Here is a 6,490-nt window from a genome sequence, read left to right on the forward strand (position 1 = left end):
CAAATGTGTGGTCAAACACCATTCTATGCTAGGTGTCAAATACCAGAGGTCATTGAGAAGGTATATTTTGAAGAGATTATTATTTAAATAAATAGACTCATTCAGATTATCCTCCATAATGCGAATGGACCTTATCCAATCAGTTGAAAGCCTTAAGAGAAAAAAAAAAAAAAAATGAGGTCCCTCAAGGAGGAGAGGGGCAATTTTGCATCCAGACTATCTTCAGACACAGTCTGTAACATCAGCTATTTCCTGGGTCTCCAGAGTTCAGACTTGCCAGCCCCCACAATTTTAGGGGCCAATGGCTTAAAATCTTTCTCAGCCTCTCTCTTTCTCCTTCTCTGTCTCTCCCCGTCTCCCTCTCTCTAGATACATGATAGGTAGGTAGGTAGATAGATCAATAGATACATATAGACTTTCTCTCTCTCTCTCTCTCTCTCTCTCACACACACACACACACACACACACCTTACTTGTTCTGTTTCTCTGGAAAACTTAAAACATCATTTTGTTTTCTGATACATTTTGAGCTATTTAACAATCTATTTCTTATCCTCTCAATATTGGAGGCTATCATATCAATCCATCTCTGTGAAAACTCAGGGGGACCATATTATCTTCTAGCCTCCTTTGCAGTTCTGTTGAACCTATGTGACCAAATACTGTCCAGTGGAATGTCAGCAGAAGCAAGGTAAGCCTCTTTCAAGCTTAGTCCTTAAAAGCATCTTACCACTCTTCCTCTTAAAAAGCAACCCTGAAAGCCATGTAACCCAGATGACAGAAAAACAAATAAGAAAAGCTCTCTAATCACATGAGACTGATTTTGGCAAGAAATGAGCTTTTATTATATGCAGTAATTGAGGTATGGGGATTTATTTCTTACTGTAGCATAGCATAGTATTGTTATTTATGCCATGCATGATGTGAGCTGCTTTCAGCAGTGTGTACTAGCAAAACCAGAATCTGATTGGTCTCAACAATATGGAAATACATTATCTCACATAATAGGAAGAGCATTAGTTGGATATGTTTCACAATTGGTTGAATACATCAATGATGTTACTTACCAAAGGCTATCTTTTAAAAAAATATCTCTATTCTATGTTCCTCGGTCTTTCAGATTTGCCTTCATGCTGGTTCCCCTCATATTCATATGGCTGTGGTAGATAGACTTCACAACCAGGTCCACTACTTCCCCAGAATTCCTCAACAGTCTTTCCTCATGTCCCATCGGACAGAGCTGAGTTACACACACATACACCCTGAACCATCAATGCCAAGAGAATTAGGAACATTATCATTATTTTAAATAAATGAAGATTTCCCTTCCTGGATTAAAGTTAAGGTATATGTCTCCAGAATCATGTGAAAAAGAAGTGCTCATCGGAAGCAAATCAAAGCTCTGTCAATAGCATGAACCAAATTTCAAGGTCACTGGGACACTAAGATTTGATATTATGCGATGGACCTATGAAGGGGTCATTACCTAAGCTATCTAAGAATCAAGCTACAAAGAGGTCACTACCTAAGCTGAAAAATCCTGGCCAAACCCATCATCATTCCTTCAGGAAGAAGGATATATAAATAGTGCCAGATTTACATTAATACATTAGAGGAGACAGGGCAGAACCTGTATGTCCTAAGACTTGAACCATACCCTAACTCATAAAAAGTTTGCTTTTTCTACTGTCAGGAGTTGTCAGTGATTCCTCCCAGTAGTAAATAGTGGGGACAAAGCTAGTTCTTTCATGAAATTCGCATAAGGAAAAATAAAAAATAATAGGGTGATCTGTAAAATGCCTGACTGGGACTTCAATATCAAAATGCATCAATTTCAGCATCAAACAAGAAAAAAATACATTTCATAATACATGATTATACCCCTTTACCACCCAAGAGAATAGCAAAAATGAGGGAGGGGGTAAATTTGGAGAAAGAGATGGAAAAGTCATAGAAAAATAAAGGAACAACATTATGACAAAATGTCATTATGCTTCATAAAATTAAGTCTTCTATTGCATGTCATCCAAGAGCCACATAATCTGTGCTCAAAAAGATAAACCCAATTTATAAAAATTAACCTAAAGCAAATCCAGCTTTTTTGTATATGCTTCTCAGAAGCATACATAAAATAATGCAACACATCAGGATTAGACAGTCATTGTAATTTTATTGTATTGACTAAACATTAAAACAGCAATAAAACATAACCTATTCAGTTGTTGAGTATGTTCAAAATATCACTTTATAGAAGTGCAAAGAATGTTAGTGCCCATGGTTTTGACTTTACCTGGGTGACATTCTGTGAAGGTGTGAAGTAGTAAATTAGTAGTAATTTGCATGGGGAGTTGGGATTTCCAGTTTTAAAAATCTCTCAATTATTTCCTTTGTGACCTTGGGTGATTCACTTAAACTTTCTTGGGTTCTGTTTATTTACCTAGAAAGTAACAGCAATGAATATATTGCTATAAACCTCCAAGAGTTGTGTTATTTAAATAAATATCTCCACAAAGTTAGACAAAAGAGCTGATATGAATTATCACTGACATACTATACTGATCAAACATTTATAGTCTTAAAATAACTGCTTGTTCATTAAAATATTATACACCTTATTCAGCATTTGGCAGATCTAAAGACTTACTCCCTTATTACAATTCAGTTGCTCGTCATGGAGGACCAACTCCTGTACTCAAGTTAGTTAAGAAAGGGCTAATGTCATAGCTTCCATCCTTCCCCCTGCTTCATTGAGGTATGACTGACAAATAGAGATTACATATATTTAAGGTGTATGACATGTTTTGAAATACATGTACATTGTGAAACGATCACCACAATCAAACTAATAATACCCATCTCTTCACATATTTAACTTTTTTTTGTAAGAACACTTAAAATCTACTTTTTAGCAAATTTTGAATATATGACACAATATTAACTATAGTTACTGAGCTATACATTATTTCTCTTATCTATCCTGCATCACTGAAACTTTGTACCCTTTGACCAACATCTCTCCTTGACCCCAGTCCCTGGCAACCACCATTCTACTTTCTGCATCTATAAATTTATGTCTTTTATACATGTATTATAATAAAAATTAGATAAATGTGTGGGCTTGTTTCTGGGCTCTCTGTTCTGTTCCATTGGTCTACATGTCTGTTTTTATGATAGAACCACACTGTAACTTGCAGTATATCTTAAAGTCAGGCAGTGTGATGGTTTCAGCTTTGTTCTTGTTCAAGATAACTTTGACTATTTTGACTATCTTGTTCAAGATAACTTTGACTATTCTGGATCTTTCGTGTTTCCACATGAATTTTGATTTTTTTTTCTATTTCCATGAAAAATACCACTGGAATTTTGATAGGGATTATTACACTGACTCTGTCACTCACTTTGGTATTGTGGACATTTTAACAATATTAATTATACTGATCCATCAATATAGAGTATCTTTCTATTTATTTGTGTCTTCTTCTACCTTTCATCGTTATTTTCTAGTTTTCAGTGTATAAATCTTTCACCTACCTCGTTAAATTTAATTCTAAGTATTCCACTCTTTTTCATTCTTATATCAGTAGGACTGTTGTGTTAATTTCATTTTTGGATGGTTCATTATTATTATCTAAAAATGCAACTAATTTTGCATGTTGGTTTTCTGTCCTGCAAATTTATTGAATTTATTATTTCTAACATTTTGGGGGGGTTGGGGGCATCTATAAGGTTTTCCATATAAAGTCATGTCATCTGTAGACAGAGAAAACTTTACTTTTTCCTTTATGATTTGGATGCCTTCTATTTATTTCTTCTTCCCTGACTAGGATTTCCAGTGGTATGATGAGTAGAAATGGTGAGAGTAGGCATCCTTGTCTTGTTCCTGATCTTAAAGGAAAAACTTGCAACTATTCACCATTGATTATGATGATGTTAGTTGTGGGCTTGTGATATATAATCTATATTACGTTGAGGTACATGCTGTCTCTATCTAATTTGTTGGGTGTTTTTAATCATGAAAGGATGCTTTATTTTGTCAATTGCTTTCTCTGCATCTGTTGGATGATTACATGATTTTCATCCTTCATTCTATTAATATGGTATATCACATTTAATAATTTGCCTATGCTGAACCATCCTTGCATCCCAGAGATAAATCCCACTGAACGTGGTGTATAATCCTTTTAATATGCTGCTGAATTGAATTGTCCATAGCAGTTTCTTATGATCCTTTTTATTTCTGTGTTCTCAGACATAAAAATAATAATGTCTCCTCTTTTATTTACAATTTTATTGAATCTTTTCTTAATATCTAAAAGTTTGTTAATTTTCTTTTTAAAAAACAAGTAAATTTTGCCAATCCTTTTTATTTGTTTTTCTCATCTCCATTTTATTGATTTCTGCTCTAAATTTTATTATTTTCTTCCTTTTGCCAATTTGGGGCTTAGTTTCTTTTTCTAGTTCCTTGAGGTGTAAAATCAGGTTATTTGAGATAATACTTTTTTTTCTCTTAATTTAGGCATTTATCACTTTTAAGGTTGTTTTTCTGTGTCCTGAAAGTTCTGGTGTGTTGTGTCTCCCCATTATTTTTTGTCTCAAGGTGGTTTTCTATATCTCTTTTGATTTATTCTTCAAGCTACCGGGTATTCATATTCATGTTGTTTGATATCTCTACATGTTTGTGAATTTTCCAATTTTCTTCCTGTTACTGATTTCTAGTTTGATACAACTGTGTTCTTGAATTGATTTCAACTTGATACTTGATATGATTTCAACCTCAATTTGTTAAGACTTGCTTCTATGTAAAAATCACTTTTATAATAGAGCTCCTTTCATTAAAATATATTCCAATCAAATCTTGCAAAGGAAAGCTCACTTAGTCCCAAGTCAACAATATAAAAGAAAGGATAAAGAACGGGTTCTCTGCTGGGATCAAGTTCAGGACATTTAGAAGGGTGAACGAAAGGTGATCTAGGCTCCAGGAGTGCCATTGTGCTGTCTGCACCAAAACTTCCACATACTGCCCACCACCCCCAGGCTTGAAATGGTCATCTGGTAGATTGTATGCTATCCACACTCGTTCTCTCAGAAACAGCCACATGGCCTTCACATTGTTCTTTTCCTCCAGCATGAAGTGGTGATAAATCCCTACAGGAAGAGTTATCATGTCTCCTTTTTCCATGAAAATGTGGATCCACTTTTCATCTTTATTTCCCACATCCGAGTAGCCACTGCTGTCCAAGATGGGGCAGATTTCATCATCTAGGTGCTCCTCACAGAACATCTTAATCTTTTCTTCGTGATTTGGTTATCTTTGCATACAGTTATTATGTCTATTCAGGAGTAGGTCTCTCTCTTCAGGTTTTACTAATTCTGAATCATTCTCATATTTGTCAGCAATCAACATCTAGTAAAGTACCCCTATCTGGTGCAGCTGCTCCAGGCTTGTTTGGTGTGATGGGGCCACCTGGGGTCATGGATAGACTAATCTTCATACCTGCTCTGTACCATGGCCCAGCTGGGGCACCAGGAGCACCTGCCTGTTTGAATGTCCTGCCTGCTTGCCTGGCCCACTGACCCCACACCATTAGCTGTAGGAGGTGGTGGGGGAAGAGCACCTCTTATATACTTTTGGTGATGACTTATTTTGACTTATTTTTCCTTATATGATGACCTTCTTTGTCTCTTTATGACAGTTTTGATTTAAAATCTGTTTTGTATGATATAAATGTGGCCATTTCTGTTCTCTCTTGGTTTCCATCTTCATGGAATATACCTTTTCCATTCATTCACTTTCAGCCTATCTGTGTCCTTAAAGCGATAATGAATCTTCTATAGATAGTATATTGTTGGAGCTTGTTTTTCATCCCTTTAGCCTTTCTATATTTTTGATTAGCAAATTTAATTCTTTTACATTTGTGATAAAGTGAAAGTTTCTCTAGGAGTACTCATCACATACTAGGAAACCCCAATAAGGCTATCACTGGATTTCTTAATAGAAATTTTACAGGCCTGGAGAGAGTAGGAAAATATATCCAGTATGCTGAAAGAAAGGGGAAAAAAAGAAAACTATACCTGGCAAAGCTGTCCTTCAAAAATGAAGAGAAAAAGATTTTCCCAGATAAACATATCCACAGGAAGTTTATCACCATGAGACCTATCTTATAAGAAAAGCTAAAGGGGGTTCCTCAAATTAAAATGAAAGACACTAATTAGCAATATGAAAACATAAAAAAGTATAAAACTCACCATTAAGTTAAGTATACAGCCAAATTCTGAATACTCCAACACTCTAAATAATTGTAAATAATGTTTAACTCTACTTATGGCTGAGAACATTCTGAAGTCCTATTTCATTCAATATATATTAAACTCATCACCACATTCCTCCACCAAAGATGTTTATATGCTGCTTATCTGGGATTTTCAAGATCAGAGACAGCAGTTGTTTTATTCACTCCTGACATACATAGTGCCATACCTGACACATAAA

At 35.2% G+C, this 6,490-nt stretch overlaps 1 pseudogene; it reads right to left on the reverse strand.

The window, feature by feature from the left end:
* Nucleotides 1-4,873: 4,873 nt before the first annotated feature.
* On the reverse strand, nucleotides 4,874-5,508 carry LOC116863266 (annotated as a pseudogene).
* Nucleotides 5,509-6,490: the final 982 nt, after the last annotated feature.

The sequence above is a fragment of the Lontra canadensis genome, unplaced genomic scaffold (assembly GCF_010015895.1).
Source record: "Lontra canadensis isolate GAN:19392208 unplaced genomic scaffold, GSC_riverotter_1.0 scaffold800, whole genome shotgun sequence".
In the NCBI taxonomy this organism is placed as follows: domain Eukaryota; kingdom Metazoa; phylum Chordata; class Mammalia; order Carnivora; family Mustelidae; genus Lontra; species Lontra canadensis.